Source organism: Camelus ferus, chromosome 5, assembly GCF_009834535.1.
Source record: "Camelus ferus isolate YT-003-E chromosome 5, BCGSAC_Cfer_1.0, whole genome shotgun sequence".
Lineage (NCBI taxonomy): Eukaryota > Metazoa > Chordata > Mammalia > Artiodactyla > Camelidae > Camelus > Camelus ferus.
Genome location: NC_045700.1, coordinates 84,037,184 through 84,063,728, shown reverse-complemented (window position 1 = coordinate 84,063,728; position 26,545 = coordinate 84,037,184). Strand labels below are relative to the sequence as shown.

The 26,545-nt window shown below is 39.2% G+C and overlaps 1 long non-coding RNA gene across 1 annotated transcript; it reads right to left on the bottom strand.

Moving 5' to 3' along the window:
* Positions 1 to 1,589: 1,589 nt before the first annotated feature.
* Positions 1,590 to 25,054, bottom strand: LOC116663883. Its single transcript, XR_004320244.1, has 3 exons — positions 24,582 to 25,054; positions 8,079 to 8,085; positions 1,590 to 1,599 (listed from the first exon to the last, which is right to left on the bottom strand). It is a non-coding gene; the product is annotated as an uncharacterized LOC116663883 (long non-coding RNA).
* Between the last annotated feature and the right edge of the window lie 1,491 nt (positions 25,055 to 26,545).

Genomic DNA, 26,545 nt, shown 5'->3' with positions numbered 1-26,545 from the left:
GGAAAAGAAGAGAGAGGAGAAAAGAGGAGAATTTAGGTGGGTTTCCAGGTTTCTGGCTTGGGTGACTGGTTAATTGGTGCTGTCATTCCAACAGAAACCAACTTTTCAGAGGAAGAGGATAAATATGGTTGGGGACATTCAGCTGGAGATATGTAATGGATACAAGGGTCCCAAGTTCAGGAGAGCCATCAGGCCTGGAAATGGAGATCTCATCAGGGACCAGAGGTAGCTGAAGCCGTGTCTGTGATTGGGTCAGTCAAGAGGAAGGTAGAATATGAAAAGAGAAGTGGGAAGGACAGAACCCTGGACATCACCAACATTTAAAAGTACAATAGATAAAGAAGAGTCAACAAGGAGACAAAAATGAAAGGACCTGACATGGAAGGGAGCTGTGAGGATGTTCACTTCACCAGGAAAGGGAGATTCTTGTTTTCACAGTTACTGGTAATTCTCTTTTGAAAATCTGCCTCCTTCCCCTCCTGACTGACTCCAGCCCTTCTCTGCTAAAGCCACAGATTGGAAATCTCGGATAAGAAAAGGCTTTGCAAAGATATGCAAGAAGGCTGCAGCCTCAACACAACAGCCAGCTTTGGTACTTGAGTATAATTTCCCTCATTTCTGCTCTCCTGTGGGTTGTTAGCAGGTGATTTTTGCTGACTTCTGGATCCTTGGCTGTCTTCCAGACAGCTAAGGTCACAGAGGCATAAAGCACTTTCAAAGTGGCACTTTCAAAGCAAACCTTATCCTTACAAATAATCAGCTGGACTTGAGAAAACTGCTCAATTGCCCGTCAGAAGCAGGAAGGGCTCCTTTACAGGACCCAGAGGGACCATCTTCCCTACTAACCTGAATCTGTTGCCACAAGACGGAATGGATGTTTGTTTTTGGGCTATCTTGATAGATCATAGGTTCAGAAATGCATGTATCATCCACTTGGCACTGGGGAAGGATTTGGACTTGAGCCCAATCCCAGCTCTGTCAGTAGCTATTTGGCCATGAACCCCTCTCTGAGCCTCAGTTTTCTTAGTTGCCAGATGGAGACAGTGATCCTGACCTCAAAACACTGTGTGAAGGTGAAATGAGATCATCAATGTGCACAGAGCCACTGGTTTCATGAGGAAAAGATGGAATGATTATGTAATTGACCTTTCTTTCTTTTTAGTTTATTGTAGTAAAATATATACAACATAGGATTTGTCATGTTTAAGCATACAATTCGGTGGCATTAATTACACGTATTATGTTGTGCAACCATTACCACTATCTATTAAAACTTTTCCGTCACCCCAAATAGAAGCTCCGTACCCGTTAAGCAATTAGCTCCCATTCTCCTCCACCCACTGCCCCTGGTAACCTCTAATCTGCTTTTTGAGCCTACGAATTTGCCTATTCTAGATATTTCATATAAATGGAATCACACACATTTGTCCTTTTGTGTCTGGCTTATTTCACTTAGTATAATGTTTTCAAGGTTTATCTGTCTTGTGACATGCATCAAAACTTCATTTGTTTTTATGGCCAAATAATATTCCATTGTATGCATATACTGTGTTTTGTTTATCCATTTTTCTGTTGATGGACACATGGATTCTTCCATCTCTTTGGCTATTGTGAATGATACTACTATGACGATTGGCGCATATGTATCTGTTTGAGTCCCTGCTTTCAGTTCTTTGGGGAAAATACCTAGGAATGGAATTGTTGAGTCATATGGCAATTCTACGTTAGACTCTTTTGAGGAACCACCATACTGTTTTCCACAACACTGCACTTTTACATTTCCACCAGCAATGCACAAGGGTTCCAATTTCTCCATCCTCACCAACACATGTTATTTTCCATACTTTTGATTATAACCATCCTAATAGGTGTGAAGTAATATCTTCCTGTGATTTAATTATCTCTTAATGTAAGAAAACAATTCAGATAATCAAATCTAAACAATAGTTCAAAGATCATCTGTAAGTACTTTGGTAATATTTGGTTATTATTGGCCATACAAACCAAGGGTGAGTATTTGGTTTTAAAAATGCATTTAAAATAAAGTGGTGTCCCCAGACTGATTCACAAAGGCTTGTCAAGAGAAGATGGTGCTTGCTCTAAGGTTGTTGTCTTTCTGGTTTATGACTTTCTCAGCACATACAGATAATTCACTGCTTTGTTTCAGGAGACTTAATGGCTTTGATCATTGAGAATTGATAAGATGAAGTAATAGCAGTATTAATTGTGGGCACTAATGGACAGAGGATGTGAGGCTGATCTTAAATCTCTAAGGGGCATAAAAATTACCCACCACTAGACTCATAAACATTTGTTGGAAGATGGTCAATTGGTTGTATGTCATACTCTTAAATTTATATGCACTTAGAAAAGAAGAATCTTATCTATTTTAGCTTGTTTAATATTTAAAAAAAAAAACTCTGTAATCGGTATTATTAATGTTCTTATTTTATAAATGAGAAAAAAAGGCTCAGATAAATTAAGTAACTTGCCCAAGTGATTGAAGGGAAATCGTCCCCCTGACATCTGAGCTGCCTTCCTGGAAGACAATGTGAGCTGAAGTGGAGAAGGTGCTGTCCGTGACTTCCTGGGGCTGCAGCAATAAAGTACCCCTGCCGAGAGGCTTAAACACAGAAATTCATTGTCAGTTCTGGCGGCTCCAGGTCTGAGATCGAGGTGTCCGCTGGGTTCAGTCCTTCTGAGGGCTGTGAGGGAGAATGTGTTCTGCGTCCTCTCTCCTAGCTTCTGGTGCCTTGGGCATCCCTTGGCTTATAAATGGCACTCTTTTTTTTTTTTTTTTTTTTTTTTTTGCAGGGGTAAGTAATTAGTTTTACTTATTCATTTAGTTTTTTGATGGAGGTACAGGGGATTGAACCCAGGACCTCATGCATGCTAAGCATGCGCTCTACCACTTGAGCTACACCCTCCCCCTATAAATGGCACTCTTCTTGTGTCTCCACATCGTCTTCTCTCTACGTGTGTCTGTCTGTCTCTGTGTCCAAAGATCCCCTTTTTATGAGGACAAAAATCCTATTGGATTAAAGCCCACCCTAATGACCGCATTTTCACTTCATTACCTCTGTAAAGATCCTAACTCCAAATAAAGTCGCATTCTCAGATACTGGGGGTTAGTGCTTCAACAGATCTTGTTTTGGGGTGTTTGGGGGAAGTTTACAACTCAGATCTTAACATTGAGTTGTCTGAACCTCCAAATGGGCTTGTACACCTGTCTTCACATAACTTTATAATGCCTCAAGGGCCTTAGAATGTATTTTATTTTATTTTATTTTTATTTTGGGGGAGGAGGTAATTAGGTTTATTTATTTATTTTTTAATTTATTTTTAATGGAGGTACTGGGTGTATCAGGACCTCGTGAATGCTAAACACGTGCTCTATCACTGAACTATACCCTCATTTTTTTTTGGTGTGGGGGGAGGAGGTAATTAGGTTTTTTTATTATTATTATTTTTTAATGGAGGCACCGGGGATTGATAGAATATATTATACGTTCAGTAAAAAAAAGTATAAGCTACCTACTTAAGAGTTCTGATGCATACTCTAGGACATCTGTTATTATGATCTTTTCCAATTTTGAACTCTTCAGAAGTTCACAGTGCCTGCGGGCCTGCTTAACTTTGAGCATCGGTTCAAAAGGAAGGTCTTCTTTATTTTTAATTTGCTTCAAGGTTTATTTTTAAAATAAAGTCTCCATTTCCTATGAAATTCACAAAGTTTAGGGTATCTGGAAAAAAATGCCTTGGGTTTTTGGAATATATTTTAGAACCTAAACCTTCATTTACCCTCCCCCAAAAAAAAGAGAGAGAGAGAAAGAGATGTTTCAATTTTTGTTTTGAAAGAAATTAGACTACCTTGTACCACAATTTTTATAGGTCTTTCTTTTTGCTTTTGAAGACGTTGCTAGGTCTTTGATTTTTGCCCAGGTCTCTAGACAAAGCCTAGGGCAGGGGACAGAGAGGATGATGGATGACTGCTGGAAGAGTGAGTGAAGGTCTGAGGACGATGCACTGTGCTTCCCAGTCCCTCCCGTCTTCCTTCAAGGCTGAAGGATCTATTTCCTCAGCCACTGGGAATGTTGGCAGCCAACAGTCCTCAGCTGTCAGGCCTCTTTAGGAATTGCCTGGACTGAGTCACCTTTCCACGCCCAAAGTCACAATCTCTTCCCAGAGCAGCCAGCATCCAGGGACTGGTCCCCAAGGAGGTAGTCACGGCCAGTTATTTTTTTTTTTAATTAAGATATTGTTGATTTACAATATTATATTAGTTTCAGGTGTACAGCATAGTGATTCACAATTTTAAAGGTTATTACTCCATTTAAGTTTATTATAAAATAATGACTATAATCCTTGTGCTGTACAATATATCCTTGTAGCTTACTTGTTTTATATGTAGCAGTTTGTGCTTTTTAATCCCCTATCCCTGTCTTGCCCTTCCTCCTCCCCTCTCCCCACTGGTAACCACCAGTGTGTTCTCTATATCTGTGAGTCTGTTTCTTTTTTGTAACATTCACTAGTTTGTTTTCTTTTTTAGATTCCACATTAAATGATAACATACAGTATTTGTCTTTCTCTGACTTATTTCTCTAAGCACAATACCCTCCAAATCTATCCACGTTGTTGGAAATGGCAAAATTTCATTCTTTTTTTATGGTTGAGTAGTCTTCCTGTGTGTGTGTGTGTGTGTGTGTGTGTGTATGTGTGTGTGTGTGTATACATATAAAACATCTTCTTTATTCATTCATCTCTTAATGAACTTAGGTTGCTTCCACATCTTGAAGGCCAACTTTTTGCTCCAACTCAAGAGGCCCCTGAAGAGCCTCCCCAGTTTTCAGGTTTTTCGTGGGATAAGGCTTTGCTGCATCCGTGTTGTAGCCCATCTCCTCCCTCTGCCCAATTTTGCTTCCGTTCCCTCACCATCACCCCGGCTGTTGATCTTGAGAACATCCCCTAACAAATGTATCATGTGATAATTTCAGTGTATGCTTCTGGATACAGGATCCCAAATATGGAGACTCCAAGAGAGCAACTCTGGGGATACTAATGCAGCAGGATTCTGGGCTGTGGCTACGGTCAGACAGCAGCAAAGATTGTGTGGGAAACTGCTTCCAGAGTAATTTTTTCATCCAGCATCTCAAGGAATAGTCCTGGAACCCAAGTGGGAAAAAAAAAAAAAAGCCCAAGGGGAACTCAATAGCAACCACCCAAACAAAAGAATGAAAGGGGTCTGGGAAAAACTTTAAGTCAGGAAATAAAAGGCCTATTGGCTAAAATGGGGAAAGGATAGCAGTAAGTGTCAGAAAATATTATTTAATATCCAAGTTTAATTGTTTAACATTGTTCATTGTTTAATGTTATTTAATTGTTAAATATTGCCTAATATCCAAGTTGGGATAAGCCACCAGAGGAACGTAAAACTGTATTGAAATTCAGTTCAGCTAAGACCTTGACATTTTCTCAGTGTTGTAAAAGGTTGTCTTGCACTTGATTGTAGTGAACAGGACAAATTAAGATATCTGGGTGAGCCCAGGCTGTGAGAAAAGGCCAGCATTCAGAGGCATGGTTTTGATGGAGAGATGGGTCTTTCTTTATACCTGTAGGCAGTGACAGCTCAACCTGACCTGGGTCAGTGACCAGAATCTGCTCTGCGTGTGTCTGTGTGTCTGTGTGTGTGTATGTGTGCACACCTGTGCGTATGCGTGTTCAGGGTGGGGAGGGGTAATACGTTGTGTGCATTAGGGTAGACTGAGATGGGACTGTCTATTGAAAGGGAAGAGGAGACTATTCCTCCTTGACAAATCATACCCTCTTTAGTCATTGCTTTACTTTGGTTCTCCCCAAAGGCAGAGCCAGAATTTGACTGCAGATAGTTTAATAGAGAAAAGATCCCTGGAAACAGGAATGAGGGAGCAGAGCCAGGAAAGAGGAAATGTCAACGAAAGAGTGCATTACCACCACCTCTGTGGGAAAAGGGGGATTGGTCCTAATGGGGCCTCCTGAGAAGTGTTCCAAGTGCCTCTCAGAATTGTCCACACAAAGAGCAGGTACCTGGAGCATGTATTCACTCACGGGCTCCTCTTCTGCACTGCCTGCGGGCTGCCCCGGCAGGCATGGATTGCCCACAATCCAGGCTGTGCTTGCAGGTGGGGTGAGCAGCAGGTCGGCTTGGGAGAGGCTAAAATGGAGCAGCACAGGGCATCTGCCTGAGCTGGGATCCCTGAGCTCACAGGGAACTCTCTACCTCAGCCGAGGCTGAGATCAGAGTGGGTGGGGGGTTGGGATTTAGGCTGCTAAGGCCCTACTACAGCCAAATAAATGGCCACAGGCCCTAGGAAAAACAGGCACATGTTTTTAAAAGGTATATCTATGCAAATCACTGCTGAGTATTTATAATGCAAATTAAAATCATATTAATAAAGACGTTTTCTGCTTAGTCCCTTTGACTCGGTAATAAGCCATGGTGGTTGCTGGGTTTTAAATAAAGAAGAAGGTGGATGCTTTATATTTGGGGAGTTTGAAGAGGTCAGTAAATAATAGTACCACCTTCTTCCCCTGTGGAGTTGGGAAGCAACTGAGAAACGTGACACAGGAGGATAACAGACAGAGATGAGTGGCAGCTGATGGGAGAACATGAACTTCAGTCTGTCGCCCAAAAGGGCAGGGCTGCTAATGTGCCTACATCGCTGTCTGAACTATGGGACCAAGCACCTGAGCAGAGGCACTTACCTGAAATGACTGCCTTGCACTGGTCTGGCAGAGAGGGAAGAGGATGAATCCCCAGTGGTTGCATCCTTGCAGATTTTAAATAGATTAATGTTACCCGATCAGGGAACTCGCACCATTAACTGCAAGATCCTGGCCATATACCAGTCAGATAACTGAATTGCAATGCAAGCCTGATATTCTGATGAGATTTCCTCCATGTGGAACAACAAGGCAAGGCAAAAGAAGGTTTCTCCCCAACACACTGAAAAGTAAAAGAAACTACAGGAGCAGAGCACACTCAGGGTTCCTCCTATAGTTCTTACTGTCAGTAGCTTTCCATTGGATGTTCCACTGCCCTGGTACCATTTGCTTTGACAATCAAGGGTAAAGTTGTCTTCTGTAAGTCTTGTTCTCCAACCAGAGTGTAAGCCCAGGAGGGGTCTGTGTCATTTCTTTTGTGGGATCCAGAAAAGAATTCTGGGTTAAGAGTCGGGAAACCTAAGTTCTGGAAAATGCAATTCTATTATTGCATGATCTTGTGGATCCATTCCAGGTCCAAATATCAGTTTCAGAACGACTTACACAATTGAATTGAAGAGACACTGATTTGAGAGATGGGGTTAAGTGGCACCTAACAATAAAAATAAGACTTGATATTTACCAACAGGATGCAGTGTACCTAAGAGGGTGAGAAGCTCATGGAAGAAGTGCTGGCTTTGGCCTTGGACAGATTTGGCTTTATATCTATGCCTTCCTGTTGTCATGGGTAAAATTATAATTCCTACCCTGAAGGTTTGTTATAAAGATTTAATAAAATAATGTAAGTAAAATGAATAAGTCCTGCCTCCATAGGCGTTCAATAAGTGGCAGTGATTGCCTTGGTTATTTAAGAAGAGAATTTTAAAATACCATTAAAAGATTCTTGGTTTGAAAATGGGAGCTTCCCAAGGATTATCTTTGAATAGCTAATTAACAACCCTTAAAAATCTCTAGGCATTTCTAGGTAATGGTAGTGGGAGTGGAGTTACAAGTTCATAAAGAAAGCTCTTGGAAGCCTGCATATTAGAAAAGAAAATTACCCATTGTCCCCTCTGCTCCTGTCACCTCTAATCACAGACTGTACCTGGGTTCAACTCCTTCAAGCCCACTCAGTCCTGAAAGAAGAAATGGGAAGAAAACCACAACACTTGACACAGAAATGTATATTGAATGAGCAGACGAATGAAGAAAATAATGAACTGATGGCTGAATAAATTATATTAACAAGAAGAAGTACAAACATTCTTTCTGCCCTGTGGAAATAGCCAGGGATGACAGGTCAACAGGTGACTGTGGAGAACACCCACCTGAAAGCAGACAAATAGGCTTCAGGTTTTCAGGTAGCTTTCCTGATATTCACATGTCTCCTACTAAAAGGCAAAGGGAAAGAAAAGATTGTGGACAGGAAGGATGTCATGGGTACCTAATGGCTGCCTCTTTTACATCCATCATCCCATCTCTTGCCAAAAAAAAAAAAAAAAAAAAAAAAAAAGGCAAGAATTTCACCCCTGCTCAGGGGAATCAGCCTCATCTCTGGGAAGGAGGTGGTGACTGATTAACTTAAGATTATGGATGTGTTCCATTCCTCTTGGCCACAGAGATTAGTCCAGGTATGGGCAAGTTACACAATTTTGGTCAAAGAGATGGTAAATTCCAAGGATTCTGAAGGAGCTAGCTATCCTGGAAGGTATGATTTGAAGATGTGAGGACTCAAAATGCTGCTGCTGCCATTTTGCCACTGGAGCTGCTGGGGCAGGGTGGAGGGTGGCAAGAAACTCTGGAGAACCAGAAGATGATATTCGTCTTGATGAGATTGAAGTATGACCTCAAACCTTGTCCGAAGGCAATCTGTCTGAGGACTTCCAATTATGTGAGCCAATAAATCCCCTTCATTGTCTAAATTAGTTAGAGGAATTCTTCTGTCACTTGAAAAAAAGTCCTGACTAATGCGAAGAATCTTCTTTCCTCCATGCCAGATGGAATGTTGCTAATGGGCTAACTCTGACGTCAAATCCAACTGAAGTCAGTGTGTAAGAGTACCATTTATGGGATTCTGACCTTGAAAATGAACTTCTAAACATTTCAGAAGAACTTGATCAGGATAAACTTAGTTACCAGTAGCAGAGGTTTTACCCTGAGTGGCTTGCGGTGAAATCTTACAAAAATTATTCAAGTTCCAGTGGTTCATTCCTTAATAAGTTCTCCTTAACAAATCACTGAAAACTACGTATGAAGTAATCAGAATTACACATCTGGTATTTCCATCTTTTATATTACACTGAAATTTAGAGACATCTAGATTTGACTGAGAAATTTTTTTAAAGTGCATTTCAAACAACGTTTAATTCTTGAAATTCAAAAGGAGATCCCTAAGTGACCAGAAACAGAAAGTCTTTCTTTCCAAAAATAAGACTGTAAGTTGAAAAGTATAGAAGGAAATAACTTCCAGCTCTGATGATTAAAGACCACATGCATGAGTATTGAGAGAATAAAAACCACACATGTGTTTTTAAGAAAGTACATCTAAATGATCCTACCATGAAGATGCAGAATCTAACAACACCATATTCAAAAAGTGATTGAAAGATAACTAAACAAAAGAGGTTTTTTGGTTTGTTTGATTTTATTTGATTCAGCTATTAAGTCTACATCTGATTATGGTCAAATTGCAAGGTTTGCTGAGCACAAGGGAAATAATCAAACTATAGCTCATCTGCATCAAATTCAGATTATTTTTTACTGTATTTCAGTCTGATAACTTAGATTTGGCTCACAGTTTTCTTCCAAGAAGAGAGCCTTTGAAGTTGAATAAGGATTTCAAAAATACAGGAAATTAAATTATGAGAAATAGAAAATGAAGAGCTATTTCTTGGCTGTAGGTACCTTGAAATATATACTTTAAAGCTGTGAGGGTGGCCCCATGCTTTGTCAATGTGTTATGGAGTGGTCTTTAAAAAGTTCCTTCATCCAAAGTTTGAGATAATTTACTCACAAACTTGGAAAGAAGTAAGGTTAGTATAAGAAGGGGTAGCGTATAAACTGGAATCTTATTTTACTAATAGTGTTTTACTATTAATTTTAATGTTAGTGCCGAATATAAATTTACCTAAAGATACTGTCATTTAAATAATGCCAGTCACCTCTCACCCTAGATTGTGTCAGCAAATAAATCTGAAGCAAATTTTCTTGGTTTAAGCAAGCACTGCTCCTTCATTTTAATGTTTACGTTTGGTTGCATTGATTTTGTTTTTGACCTATCAAAGCAGGTTGCTTCCAATAGTCCCCGACAGGCAGGAGTGGTAGGTTTTGAGGATAAGGTGGACAAAGCTGCCCAGGAAACTAGAGCTTGTGGGCATATGCAGAGACTTACAATTCCTACCCTGTGGGGCTTCTGATTCTCTCAAAGGAATCGAGATTGTCTGCAAGGGGAATCTTGCCAAGAAGGAAGGAACACACTGGCCTGGACTCCTAGGCCCAATATCAGGGTGTCCATTACAGAGAGCTGGTTCCTGGCAAGGAATCTGTGCTATGGGAGCTGCAGCTGAACACGTGAGCATTATCCAGGAGCATTCAAAGAAGCAACAGCCGCAGAAAATGTGAGCTCCATCGGCGGACTTACCAGATTCTCCAGATTCTGTTGGCAAGATGTTTGGAAGCAAGACTGGCCCGGCTGCACTAAGTAATGACCCTTTGGTATTCTCGGTCAAGGCCCGCAAGAGAGAAAGCAGACTTCCTGTACATCTGAGCAAGTAAGGCCCGAGTGATTAACTTGGTTATTAAAGGAAATGTGACCTTATTTGAACCTTGAACATGATAGAGAAAGTAATACTATTTAAAATAATATAATGCTGTGATCTCAGCCGTGCTGGATACTCTACAGCTATCATTCTGCTGGACTCAGACAAATGGCCAAACGGGTATGGCCATATTTGCTTTAGTATCACTATCCCCTCTGTTTTTGTGGCCACGCTACAGTGGTAGACAGATAACCTTCAACTACTAGGTGTAGACTTTGGGGAGAAGTATAGCTCAAGTGGTAAAGTGCATGCTTAGCATGCATAAGGTTCTGGGTTCAATCCCCAGTACCTCCTCCCAATATAAATAAATAAGCCTAATTATCTCCCTCTCATAAAACAAACGGAAAAAAAAGAAGAGCTACATGTAGAGTTGGCCCACGATAATACATCTTATATTTGTTTCTTTTCTGTCTGTAATAAAAACACAATATAGACTGTCTTTCTATTGTAACTTATACCTTAATGTTTCTTCCTCCTAATGTTTTAATATTTTAACTAAAGAAGTTACAGGTTTAACGTTTTTGATCAGATTAAAAAAAACTAAAAATAAAACCAGTGCATGTCCTACTTGCTTGAATTGCCTTATTTAACATCTCTTATCCATTTATATTAGAATTCTCTTAGATAAAAGCTTCTAGAAATTTCTACCTGCAGTATAAAACTATGAATTTTTAAAAGGTAGTATTAATATATTTTTAATTATGAGTTGAAAATATGAAGAAAGGATTAATTAAACTTTATCAACATAATATATAGAATAAATCTATATAACTAATTTACATAGCAACATAAGTATTAACTTAAAAATTCATTTATTTAATAGTTTTCATCAATTTTCTCTGTGGTCTCCTACACCTGTTATTCTATGTTATATTACTAACATCTTCTAGCACTTGAAGTAATTCTTTAAAATGTTTAAACCTTCTTACTTATTAAGTTACTACATTTAATTAATACTTTAGGTAAAATTGCTTCACACAATTTTTATTCCCTCTCAATGTTAAACATTATCTGAAAATGATGCCTCATTTGATAACGTTAGATGATCAGGGTAACAAATTCTATTTTGAAAGGTAATTGGACTTTTTTGTTGTAATTAAATACATTGTTTTCTGATTACCGGTAGTAGTCAAAATATTATTTTTTTGGAAAGAACTATGTTACAGATTTGATTTCAGAAGAGATGACCTCAGCAGTGACAGCAGTGTAATGGTTTGAACTCATACAACTTCATTCCTATTTCATTCCCAGTTTATTAAAATGAAAACCAACTTATCCAAGGGGCTTTATAACTGAGTTGTTATTGTTTTTTACTAGAATATTAATGTGGGGACAAGAAGATATTTAGACAGATAATAAAAAGATACAGTGCTTCAGCAAAATACTGAAGTCATACTTGGCACTTTTTGAGCCAAGCTTGAGATGGGAATGGGTGACTGAGAAAGAAAACTGAAACAGAGGCAAGAGGAAAACAGGAAAGATTCTGCTGAGTGCCAGGGACACTCCACTTTCCCCAACACCGCAGACTCAGGCTCCACACACCCAGTGAGACCTTTAGGGTAGACGGTGGGAAAAGAGAAGTCGTTTTCTCACTCAGCAAATGTTTCCTGAACACACTGTATGCAGCCGGCCCTCTGTGATATCTTGGCAGTACCACCTGTGAGCGAAACAAAGACACTGTCTTTGTGACCTTAGGCCCAGGAGAGGACGTTATGACATGAGTATATAAAGAAGGATAAGGCAAGAAAGTTAAGGATATGTTCAGTCTGCGGGATCAGGGGAGGCTGCCCAGAGGATATGACTTTTCAACTGAGAAGACAACATTCCAAGCAGAGGGAGGGAGACTGAGTCCCAGAAAACCAAGCAGACAGAATCCTGTGATTCTTTGCCAGCATCTGTATCTTTCATTGCATCTTTAAAGGACCTGCCCTCCCCTCCCTTTTCCCTTCCTTTCCCTCCCTCCCTTTCCCTCCCTCCCTTTAGCTCCACTGAAAAATGAAAATGTAAGGCAGTTACATATATAAACAGGGCAAAACTTTAGCTAGAAGAGAATGGGGTTAAGAACCACTGTGAACTCCATTCAACCTGAAAAAGTCAGACAGTTATATAAGGCGGCGGAGAAAAAAGCAGACCCAATTCATCTACCACTCAGAACAAATGGAAGCAAATATGCCCTAATCCCGCCTGTGATGACTCCAGGTATTCGGTGCAGTGGTTCCTCGGTGTGTTCTCTGGTCTCCTTGTTTTCTCCTATTTCTTGAAATTAGGCCTGTTGAAACTTGAGGGAGCGCCCTGCTTAGTTTTGGGAAGTGCACAATTGTTGATGGATGTTACTGACCCATTAAGGAGGAAGGTCTCCTATCCATACAGGTTTTGTCTGGCTCTAGCTCAGCAAATCTTTTAGTCAAAGACTCAGTCTTTTTTCAATAACTACCCTAGCAGGCTCTTTTGCCCTTTACTTGAATGAAGTTTAAGTGTGTATTGTAATTTATGCAACTCACCTAAGATCCAGAAAGACTGCAGAAATACAAAGGTGAAGGCACCAAGTTTCACTCTGAGAAAATTGAACCTTCAGAAGACAGGCTTCTTTGGCTTTTGGCCCTGTTTATTCAAGTATTTCTTTGTCTCTATCTACTGGGGGATAGAAGGCAAGTCTGATCAAGATGTCATTTAAGTGTCTGCCCTGATATTCCGGTGGAAAGTAAAATGACGTCCATCATGAAAACCTGTTATATAGAAAAACCAATGTGCTGGATTTGAGATTTGCTACTTCAGTTGGTGATACACATGTATATAAAGCATTAACTATGACTCTGTCTATATTAATAATATAAGTAATTCCAGAAGAAAAAGATAATTCTCTATGCTTGGGATGTCTCCCTCTTACTTTTTCTAAGCAAAAAATAAATAAATAAAAATAAAAATTTTAAAAAGCCTAAATTTCTTTGCTGAAAGGAGATTGCAAAAAACCTTTTATTGCTTTGCTAAAATGAGAGAACTGGTAATAGAAATAGTTTGCACTTTGGGAGAGGTAGTGATTTACGATATGAAAAGTTAATATTGAACCTCAAAGGGACAGTTAAAAGACTGGATCCACAGATATCTACCTGATGTCATCCTTTGTGTTTTGGGAGCTGGAGCAAACTTTAAACCTGATCAATATCAGCAATTAATTAACATAGTCTTGGAAAACAAGAGTGTCCTCAATGGATCAGAAAAGTTGAAGAACTACTGATTGAGAGCCCTAAGGTTCAGCACTGTGGACTAACCACCAGAGGAAGCCAAAACTTCAGGTTGAGAGCATTCCCAGAAGAGCACCCAGCTGAGGAGCAATGGATTTAAGGAGCAGCATACCCAGAGGGTGGTGAATTGAAAAGATGGAGGAGGAGTTGCTGGGCTCTTTGGAGGGCTGGGGGATTTGCTCGTGGACAAAAATTTGAATGTGGACACTGGTGCTGAAGAGGCAAGATCTGGGGAGTTATACATCCCCATGGGCACTGGAAGCTTCCATACTCAGAGGAGAAACTAAAGGAAGACTTCTCCTGCCAACAAGGCTTTTCCTAACCCCTCACATGTCTCTCCACAACATTAGGTAAAACTGACGTATAAAAGCACCAAATTCAACAGCAACTAAAAAGAATAAACACCTGAGGACATACAGTTAATTGGGTAGGCAAAAGATTTTATAATAAATTAACATCCTCAGAAACATTTGAGAAGCTATCATAGAAAAGAAATTACATTATCTTGGAAATTTTTAAGGTAATAAACAAATATTAGTAGAAGGATTGAATAAACAAAACTAAACTGCAAAGTTTACCTAGGAGAAAATGAAAATTGTTTGCAATAGACTTGAAATGCCATTGTGTCTTTGTATTCAAGGACATGGTGCATTCTTTCCCTTTATTTACATCTTTCATATGTTTCAGTTAAAATTTGTGGTTTTCTTTTAAAAAAAATTAAAAATTAAATAAAAAGAGCTTTCAAGAAAACCACTGTGTCATAAAAGAAGGCTTAAGTCCATTAACCTCAATTGAACAAGAGCAAACTATATTTATTAAAACCAAAGGGGAAAAAAAGGAGAAGAAAAAGAGAATAATTTTATAATTAACCTTTTTTGTGTGCTCTGGATCCCTACTGAAGATATCAGCAGTGACTTCAAATATTTTGACTGCAGCCCACAGAAAGAAGCGTGTATAAACCAATGCATACATACACATATGTGTGCATAAACAAAAGGTTTTATAGAACAACACACTTATCATGGACTATGAACTCTGATAGTTACTGTATTTCGATACTTCTAATAACTCATTTTTAACCTAAATGTACTTCCTACCCCCAATGCAGGTAGCTCTCAGTGTGAGGTATGATATTAAGAAACCTTAATGGAAAGGTCCTTGCTCATCCCTTCCAAAACACTCAATTCTTCATCCTACATGGGGTGAGTTCTGGTGCCCTGGCTTCTTTAAGGTCCCTGGAACTCCTAATCAAACAATTCTGGTCTATTCGACTGTCATCTCTTCATATCCCTTTCCTCTTGGAGGACAGATATTCTGGTTAGATTTTGAGGTATACATGGCTTTTTCTTACATCTGTGAAGACCATACACCTTTACAACATTCATTTATGAGCCAAGGAAGCTGGTCTCTGGATCTTAATGCTCTGCTTTGGGATGGTGAGCTGACCTGAATGTTAAACCCACCCCCTAACATAGGGATGGTTTCCTTCTCCACTCAAGACACAGCTGTCCGTAACCCATCTGTATATGTGCAGATAGAAAGAGGAGGGAGTGGGAAGTGATACAACCCCAGCACACACTAACTCCTACGTTGGCACCTAGGTCTGGGAACCAGCCTTGGCTCTGAGCACATGTGAAAGCCATCCTGCGTGCCCGGGGGGCACTTTGCAGGGAGTGGCTGTTGGATGGCAGCAAATGGGCTGAAGAGCCATTGAAATGTCCACTCACTTATTCATTCACTGAAAATCAGTGACATGCTGGACACTTGGGTTATCACAACTAATGTGCTATGTTCACCTGCTGCCGAGATCCGGGGAAATCCCTGGCGTACCTAGGGATTTTCCCTAAAGACATGTCTCTCAATTCATAATACACTGTAATTTTATTTCCCCCCAATTTTTACTTTCGAAAGCTTCAAACCTACAGAAATACTGAAAAAACAATACAGTGAATACATATCCTTCACCTAGACTTATCAATTGTTAGTACTTTACCAATTTGCTCAACAGTTAGATAGATAGACAGACAGACAGACAAATGGAGACCCAATAGGTACTGTGAAGGTCAGAGTGCTAGTTGCTAAGAATATTCCACATATTCCCAATATCCCCCTGGGAAACCAGGTTCTGAAAATGTTTCATTGCACCAATAATCAAGTTAAGATGTATCTCACTAAAATAATTAATTTTGAAAATAAAGCACAAATGAAGTCACAGTTCATGAACTCACTCACTCTTTTTCTTGGGCAGGTTGGTCTTTAGCTGTGACTGCCACTGCCAGCCCCCATATCTGCTCCTTATGTATGAGCAGTAACAGTAATTACAGTAACAATGACATTACACCTTTATACACCGCTTTTCATCTCAGGTGTATAAGCTATCATCAGCTCATTCATCATCAGAACACTTCTTTCAAGTAAACTCAGTGGCTAATTTTATTATCCTTTTTATAGACTGAGAAGCTGTAAAAAAGTACAATGCCATGTCCAAGGTCAAACATGTTTAGAGATAAAACTCAAGACTACCAAATCTTTCTTCCAAGCTTCCAGGCATCCATCCTCCAGCTGATTAATATTTGGGACATTTAGATCATGGAGCATATTTTATTAGGTTCACATTTATATACTCTAATAAACTTTTTTAGTTTATTGGGATTAAAATTTAAACAGTCAATTTGTTCTTCGATGTGGATAGATCATGTGCTATTTTTAACATTTCTTTTTTTTTGAGGAATTTCTTTGTTTATATTTTTTATTGAAGTGTAGTTGGTTTACAATATTAATTTCAGGTGTACAGCAAAGTGTTTCAATTAAAAAAAAATTTTAAGTGTTTTAATTATAGATATACATGCATATATATTTTCTTTTCAGATTCTTTTCCATTATATTGTTATTACAAGAAATTGAATATAATTCCCTGTGCTATACAGTAGGTCTTTGTTGTTTATCTATTTTACATATAGTAATATGTGCCTGTTAATCCCCAACGCCTAATTTATTTTTAACATTCTTTTTACAATTTATCCTCGAGTTCACTTTATTTTTAATTGGGCACAGAACTTCAGGAACTAATAATATCAGTATAGATAACTAGGAATAAGAGGAAAGAGGCAGAGACAGCTTGAAATTAAAGAAAAGTGTGTTTAAGGGGCTCCGGGCTGAGTCACAGGAAGAATGGCTTCCTCCTCAAAGAGGAATCTCTCCCTCTTCCTTCTTCCCTTCCGTCTGATCTTTCTTTGAGTCACAGAAGGATTCTGTGAACTGCTGGCTTCTTTAGTATATTGGATTTCAAGAGAATTGACTCAGGAAGGAAAGAGCCTCAGCTGGGCAACTCACCTAAGTTCCTGGGGCTTCCGTGTCTCCAGCTGTAAGATGACGAGGCTGGTGAGATGATATCAGGAATCCCCCCGAGTGCAGTCAACCCAACATTCTACCTCCTTTCACCCCTCTTGACATCTGCTTTTAGCTCGTGCTTTAAGGGAGAGGCATGTTCTATACATGTCAGCAAAGATACTTTGCCTGTGTGTCTATTTGAGTATTCCATGAAACCAAATCTTTGTCCAATGGACCATTATTTATTTTATTTTCCCTTGTTTATCTCTCTCATTCTTTCTCTTTTGCCCCTAGCCCATGGAATTTCAGCAGTCTGAGAATCCAGCAAATTTCAAGATGCTTCTCAGATACCTAAATTGTACCTTGAGTGTACCAAATATTTTCAAATAGGGCTTTTTATATGAAATAATAGAGTGAAAATAGGCTAGTTTCCACCTGGCTTACTGTTATCAATTTCACCATGTTCCAGAGTCAGTTTCCCTCCAAAGACAGCAAACACTACAACCAAATTTCCTTCTTTTGGATGAGGATTAACTGCCTTATTCATGTAAGCACTTTTTAGTGATTCTCTAATAGCAGTAAAACAATGGATTTTTTTTCCCAAAAGAGAATTGTAGAAAGCATTATCCTTACAACTAATCCAGGATACAAAATTATAAATGGCTTAACCAAAGTCTCATGCATTTGAATAGTTCTAGTGTTACCGAATCCAAACTTATACTGTTCACTGCATTACACACCAATAAATTAAGAGACGAATTGTTGAGGCAAGGAATAGTGACCTTATTCAGAAAGCCAGCAGACCAAGAAGATGGTGGACTACTGTCCCAAAGAACCATCTTACCCAAGTTAGGATTCAAGTTTCTTTTGTACTAAAAGGGGAGGAGTGTGGCTGGTTGTTGCAAACTTCTTGGTGCAGGAATCCTTTGTTCTTGTAGCTGTCCAGGTAGGTCTGGTCACCATGTTCCTGTAAACCTCCAAATGCTATTCTCTGTTCTACAAATTTTATCTCTATATGAATGGAAAGTTGTATACCTTAAAGGTCGGAGCCTGGAGAATGGGCTATCCTGTATATTTCAGGGTAGAGGCAACATTCTTTTACAAAGGCTCAGTCTCATGACTGAGCAGAGGCAACACAACACAAGGCTGGAGCTAAAGAAATAAATCCAATATGGAGTCAGGTTTGTTCTCTGTTATACCAGAAGCAGATTTTGTTCTGAAGACTCTAAGTAATTTGTCTGGGGTACAAACATATTCCATGTAGGCTGTTAATTACCCCAAATTTTTGCTGTTTCTCTCCTCCCTCACCAAGTGGGCTGGCATTTCTGGGTTCCTTTTGTGAATGAAAATACTGCAATGTGAATGAAAATACTGCAACCTTGTCAGTAAACAAAGAATGCTGAAACCAAGTCATCAGCGGCTGCCGCAACCCCCCAGTGAGGACGGGCCTGCAACCCAGCCTCTGCAGCCACTCACAATGGTGCCCTCTGAGCGGACTCGGAATAAGAAAGGACAGGATACTGGCCCTGGATAGCTAGGTGCTTGTCAAAGGAATGAATTCAGTGAGCCCAAATGTTTGCTTCCTCCCATAAATAGAAAAACACTAAATTCTTTAACTTGAGATGCCTGGCTTTCTTTAGATAACAAGCAATCTTTTATTGTTCCAACTACCTGGTCTTTATTGTAAAGCTCCTATATATCCTAGCTCCTCCCCTACCTCTTCGGAGCAGTCCGTCATAGCCATCTGAGAGGTTGTCATCCCGGCTCGAGTCCTCCCACCAAATAAAACAACTCTTTTAACTTTTAGGCTGTGCATTTATTTCAGTTGACCCTTTCAAGTGCCCTTTTGAAGGGTTATTGTGAAACTTCAGGCTTTTATGTGAAAATCTGCATGGAACACACTTAGTTCATGTTCTAAATCTGCCTAACACAGTACAAGAGTTGTGTTAATAGAATTAATGCTAAAACAATGTTCCCTTCAGTAAATATTAATTATTTTATTTTCTTCTTATTAAATAGTAATAACCACATAGATCATTCCTTACTAATGCTCCACTTTTTTTTTTTTTTTTTTTTGGCCATTCTGGTGTATCTAAAAACTGATTTGGAATCTTTCAACAGTGATGCTTTTGCTGAATTTTGCAAGGGACCTTATTGCTTAGGAATCGATAAAGCGTATTAACCAGGTTTGTGTTTTATGTAAGCCAGGGGCCACGGCTGAAAGGCTTAGGCTTCATACTTTAATCTATTTTAGGATCATATTACCTAACAGGGAGGGCCAACCGTCTCTCATAAAGCCTCACAGCTGTGGGACTGCCTCCAGCCCCACCATGGGACAGTTTAGATTAGAAAATGAAAAAGAATCACATGTCCCATCGAAAGGACAGGGAGAAATTTGACGGCAAGTAAGTGACTGTTTATGAAAGGCAGCGCACTTTTAAGTCAGACAAACCTGTTCTTTGTTCTCAAGTGCTAGATGACCGTGTGCTTCTAAAACAGCGGGTCAAGGTAGTTCCTGGAACCAGAAGAACACACCAGGGTTCCATTTTTTAAATTGCATTGCTAGTCTGTGCCCAGAAATTGACACAACATTGTAAACTGACTATACCTCAATTTAAAAAAAATGCAAAAAAAAAAAATTGCATTACTAAATCAAGGGAAAAAGTAGTGCAGACTTCTCCATACACTGTCCTAGGTTCCCTTTCTCCCTGGTTTATATTACCTGTTACTGTTACAGGGGAAAATAGCCCAGCAACACCCCCAGGAACCCCCCACTGTTTTTCTTTCAGTACAAATGAAGTCAAGGGCGGTTCTGGCAGCCCCCGCGAGGCAGGCAGGCAGAGTGCAGGAGAGCTTCTGTTAATGTTATAAAAGCAGCCCTGAGCCACTGGCTCTGAGGGCAAGATTACTACACAAACCAGGTGGGACTTGTTTTTCTGGGCATGACAGAGCAAGTTGGAATTTCACTTCAGTTTACTAGCCCATTGTATCTGTTGATTTGTTGCATGGAAAATATCTTTGCCTCTCTAACAGTACTTTTACTCAAAGCAGTTTCGTATGAATGTATGTTATTCTCACAGGTGCTATTACCTCTTAAATTTTTTTTAATTATAAATTTATACATATTGTGAAGGAAAAACCGGGCTGGGCTAACAAGATAACTCACAAATCTAAGTATTGGAATACTGATCTGAGTTCTGCTAGACTAACTTGTTAAATCTAGGTTAATTAGTGTTGGTTTGCTGTTCATGTTTTTTGCTAGCCAGCTGGGTTTTCAAAGATACATATCTGGCTTTGGAACGTTGGTTTGCTGCCTCTTGACCTCCACTTTTGTGATGATAATGATGCTAAAGCTGTTCCATGCCTATTGGCCTAATACCCCAAGCTTGTACTTTACCCTGTAAAACCTCATGCGCATGTCTTGGAGGTGCTCAGAGCTTCGGAGCAGAAGCCCCTCTGAGCCCGCTGGCATAATACATCTGAGTACTCCAACCCTCCGGGTGGTGCTTGTTTCTTGACTGGCCTGTCGTTTCCGTAACAGTATTACATAGAAATCATCATGAAATAATTTAGAGAGATGCAAAAAAGGAAAATTAAAATGGCCTCTACTACTCTCACAAAGAAATAACCACCCTTAGATTTTTTTTGGTGGGGAGAGGGAGGAATTCATTCTAATTTATTTAGTCCCCCTGGTTTCCTGTATACACTTTAGCTTCAAAACACCCCTTTGAAGTAACTAGGTTAGGAATTATGTCAGTTTTGCTGACGAGGAGATTGAGGAACAGTGAGATTCCATGACCTGTCCAGAGTTTCACAAAAAGTTAGCATCAAACCCCAAGCTGGCCCAACCTGTGGCTCAAGGTCCCTCCTAAATGCTCTGTGTCACAGGTCAGCTTAACTGCTCCATTGCTTCTGAGGTCAGTGTGGTGTCCCTCAAAGGCAGGGAGGAATCTTGTTTCTCAGTGGATTACAAGTACAGTCATTCCTCGTCACTCGCTGATCCTATACTTGCAAATTTGCCTCCTTGCTAACATTCATTGTAACTCCCAAATCAATACTCCCCGTGCCTTTGTTACCTGTGGACTTGCTCAGAGCAGCAAAGATCTGAGTATCCCTTTACACACTGTTCTCAGCTGAGGTTGAACAAGGTGACATGCTACCTTCTTGGATCAGCTCTCCGACTAGAAACAAGTGTGCTTTTACTGGTCTATTTAGTGCTATGTCTTTCGCATTTTTGCGCTTTGGTCGGTGCTTTTGCTGTTAAAATGGCCCCCACGTGTAGTTCTGAAGAGCTTCTAGTGTTCCTGAACACGGGTTAAGCGCACTTCCTTCAGGCATGAGTTAGTGCTGTTGGCCATGAGTTCAGACATAAAACAAGGCATTGATTGGTGTAACCGAAGGTACATCGGAACTTAATTATGTACTACACCTAGGACCAGTGGTTCAGTATTTGCTAATTAAATGTTTGCAGAGTCTTTAAAGAACATTAACTACCACAAACGAGTAGAATCATATCATTATTGTGACTTAGTTACTGTTGTTATTGCCTAATAATAAATGCTGTGGCTTCTCAGAGAATTTCAGCTTACTTTTGAGACTTTATAAAGAGGGTCTGACCTTAAGTTCATGCTTCTTCCTGCTGCAGATGCTCGGGGGTCCTCCATATTACCTTCAGCACCCTCAAGAGCACTTCTGGCCCCTGCCAGCAATTAATCATTGTTTCAAACCCAGATGTCTGTTACCGGAATCTCTCCTGTCTCAGGAAGCACCAAGACAGTCCATTTACAAGTTAGGGCCAGGGCCAGCTTGCTTCTGGCTTTGCATTGAGATCATTACTGTTGGAGTCCTGAGGGCCTGCCCATTAATCCTACTTTCACCTTTGCTCCTTTTGGGACATCTAGGGTCACCCATTCAGAATCTCTGCTGTTCTGCTTTGACACCCTAGAATGCCTTAGGTGGATATGCAGATTAAACCTCAAGGACTAGCATTGTTCTTTGAGTGACAAATGTTTCCTCTCTTTAAAGACTCACTGTCAGAAAATATGCATATAACTTGTGCAAAAGTCTCTGAATTTCAGTACATTAAGCACAAATAAATCAGAACAAATATATATTTGCTTACTCTTTAAGGAAACCTTAGTTTCAAATGGAAGAACTCACCTGAAACAACGTCTAATGAAAGCCAGAGAATATTCAGAGAAACAGCTTTTTCCCCCCCAGGAAATACTACAGCTTATATTTTCTGAGAAATTCCAAATGGGACTGGTGAACAGGCATCTAACATATAATAAAGTAATTCAATTGATTGTAAATATATGTTTTGTTTTTACTTCATCTGAATTACAGTTTTATGATAGGAAAAATAATATTGTCAACGAAAATAACCATCACAGGTGAAAGATAATTTCTTATTCAATTAGTCTAAAAACAACAGGGACTTCCTGTATAGCAGAGGGAACTATACTCAATATCCTGTAATAAACCATAATGGAAAAAAATATGAAAAAGAATATGTATATATGTATAACTAAATCACTTTGCTATATACCAGAAACTAACGTAATATTGTAAATCAACTCTACTTTTTTCAATTAAAAAAAATAAATAATCTTTAAAAAGAACAAATTAATTTGGAAATAAATTTTAGTCATCTTGATATATATATTATGAAGACAATTATTTATGCTTAAAGATACACACTTTTATTATAACTGTCAATACTAAAATTATCATATCCCTGTTGCAAAATGCAAAAGGTATAAAAATTGAACACTTTCAGGAATCCAAGTTATTATAGTTGACAGACTCTAACCACCACTGTGATGAAGCCAAGAAAATGTAGCTCAAACAAGGGAATCATGAGTTGTTAATATATGTGGGTATCAATTGCAACCATATTCAGAAATATGCATATGAAAACTACACACACTGAATTTTTTTTTTTTTAAGCCCACAAAATTGACAAAAATTGAAGACATCCTCTGCTGGGAAGTCTATGAAGAATTAGCCTTCTCATACATTGCTGGTAGGAGCGCGATGGAGTTAGCTGGAAACATCTGACAAGTCACAGTTGTGTTTACTACCTGCTCCAGAAATCTCAGTTCCGGGAAGCAGTTATACATATGTGCCAGCACACAAAGGAAATGTCATACGTTCAAGGTTACTCACGGCAGCAATGCTTGACAAAGCAAATACATGCATCTAATAAGGGAATGCTTAAACATTAAGGTGCCTCAGCATAATAAAACACTATGCCACTGTGGAAAAGAGCAATGCTACAACATGGATGAACCCTGAAAACATTATGTTTCGTGAAAGAAATCAATCACAAAGGATTACATATTGTATGATTCCATTTGTACAAAATGTCCAGAATAGATATCTATAGAGACAGAAAATAGATTAGTGGTTGCCTTGGGCAAGGAGACACAGTGGGAAGGTTGGTGGGTGACAGCTAAGGGGTACAGGGTTAATTGGGGGAGGTAATAAAAATGTTATAAAATGGACTGCAATGATGGATTCACAACTCTCTGAGTATATTAAAAGTATTGAATCTTACACTTCAAATGGGTGGATTGTGTGGTATGCGTACCAATAAACTGATGTTTTAAAATGAACAAAGATGTTCTCTATACATTGATAGAGAAAGCTCTGTAGGATATATTAAATAAAAGAGCAAAGTGCAGAGCAGTCAAGTTATACAATATTTTGAGTAGGAAAAGGGGAAAATAAAAATGTGTCCCTTTTGCTTGTACGTAGAAAAATGCTGGGAAGATACACATGAAATTAATTAAGTTCTCACTCGGAAGAGGAGTGGTAGAGAAGGTTTAGACCAAGACAAAAAGTCCATGAATTTCTTGGCTGTGGATATTAATTTGAGATGATTTGTTTTGCCAACATAGACACCCAGTACCATAGTTTAATCTTGGGGCAATATTTTGAATGCAGACACATAGCACATTATTTTTCCCAGGCATCACCCCAACAGTGTGCCTGTCTGTTCTTGTACAAAGTCTGCTTGCATTTGGGCTCATCAACATGGTGATAAAAGTCACAGCCAGGCATATGCAAAGAGACACACTGAGCTGAATTCACTGAGCACATGTTCCTGAGCTCCAAGGAGGGTGGCCCTCTGCCTTCATCCTGGGCCTGTGTGCCAGGAAGCCCCTCACAACAGCACAGCAAGAATGCCCCACAGCCAAGGACTGTCATCCCTGTGTCTGCAGATGTGACCAGGAAGGGGACGAGGGCAAGTGACACAGGGAAGGGATTCACCTGCAGACGGCACTTGGAAGACGGAGCAGCAGCTGTTGAGTCTGCTTCATGCTGCACTCAGTTGTAATTCACGGATTTTAAAATATTAATACAATTTCAGCTCTTTCAACTGATGCAAATCCATCTCCACGGTGCAGACATTAAAATCTGGCCCTGGCGGGGGTTGAGGGTATACAACTCAAGTGTAGACTGCATACTTAACATGCATGACATCCTGGGTTCAATCCTCAGCACCTCCTCTAAAAATAAATAAATAAATAAACCTAATTACCTCTGCCCCCTCCCAAAAAAAATTAAAAAAGAACATCTGACCCTGTCCATCGTTGTGTCAATAGCTGGTGGGAGACATGGCACTGCCTCAGATACACCAGCCAGAGAGGGTAACTCCCTCGTGTACTGGTTCTTGAGCAACTGCCCAGGATTTAGAGCAATCTAGAACAATCACTCTTAGGCCATAACTCAGCAAGTTGTCCAACTTCTCCACTATACTGGGATCAGAGAAAAACAAATTCAAAAGAAATTATTCTCATAAAAATGGTGGTGAAGGACTGACAGGTAGTGTGTTCTTCCCTAAGACAAACTGTTAATAGTAATAACATCCTTTATAAGGAAAAAAATACAGCATAAGTGCCAGAAAATTAAATCTATAAAATCAACCCTCATATAAAAGTCACTTGTATCCTGTTTTAACTCCAGTAGGGGAGGAAAAGGAGGCCCTAAAACAAAGACCTCATTGTCATTTTTAACTTATTTGTTCTGTTTTATCCAAACTGTACCACGGGGTCTGAGAAAAATGCACCATTCTTAGATTAGGGAATATTAGCATTAATTCTGTCTTTACGTCTTGAATGTTACTGTGTCCAAAACATTTTCTTGCTGAAGTTCACCCCAAATGTCATAATATTGCCCATGATCAGGATCTTGCAAAATAATTTAGGGTGATACATCTATTACAGACAAAATTGATATGGAAAAACATTAAATTAAAAAGGAACATTTTTTAAAATATGATTTTGTTATGCTTAGAAGAAAAACTAGAAGGAAGATACAAAAATATATATCAAAGTCTTAATAGTGATTACCTTTAGGGAGTAAGACTAGCATAGCTTTTATTTCAGTTATCTGCATTCTATACTCAGCATAATTTTTTCTATCATCCTGAGAAATAATAGCGATTCTATTTCAGAAAATAGGTAAGAAAGCTAAAAAAAAAAAAAAAGAAAGAAAGAAAAAGTAGGCTGATAGATATAGATATCCAGTAAATTGAGACGAAATCATGATTTCTAATACAAACGGTCTCAATACAAAACTGAATTTCCCTTTCGATTCCTCTACGTCAAAATGTGTAGTCATGCATGGAAAAAACTATACAGCTACGCAAAGCACAATGACTGATTTCTTGTTGTTATTTATTAGGAGTGGTTTCGAGAATTCAATTCACTTGCATTCTGATATACAACTAATATAACTGACAGCTGAGCAATTCTCAAAATTAAAAGCAATCAAACAAAAAAATCAAAGAGCATTTCTCAGAAATGTTTTCTTCACATTGCCTCATGCAGCAAAGTTCCTTAGTGTTTTAAATTTCCTAGTTGCATATTAAAATTTCAGTATTTGGTATTCCAGACTATCCATATTCTAATTATTTTCTCAGGTAAAAGAAACAGAGTTTATCTGAAGATTATTTTTCACTAACAGTAGCCCCAGTTTTGTCTCCTTGGTTAATATTCTTATTCTACAGTCACCTCCTAGGGTTCTAGAAGAATAGATGCTTAAAAGAAAGAAATTTTTTATGGCTTCAGGGGAAAATGTTTACTAAAATTAAAATTACCTTTGGAGTGGCTGTGGCTTAAATGCAGTGAGAATATATATCTGATTATTTATGTTTGGCTTGAGAAGCAACAGTGCCACATTCTTCTTTGCCCTATAAACTAGAGTTTGTTTGTTCACAGGCACCATTAGGTCCTTGGTTTGCTCTGCAGCTGTTGGGCACCCACTTTATGCCTGGCTCTGGGAAAAGAGTTGTGAGCAAAACTCTCCAGGGTTCCCTGTCTTTGAAGCAGACCATCCACAGACTCTCAAGTCCAACTCCTTTCTTTGAAACTGCTGGGACATAGACTCTGAGTCAGCACCAGGTGCCCA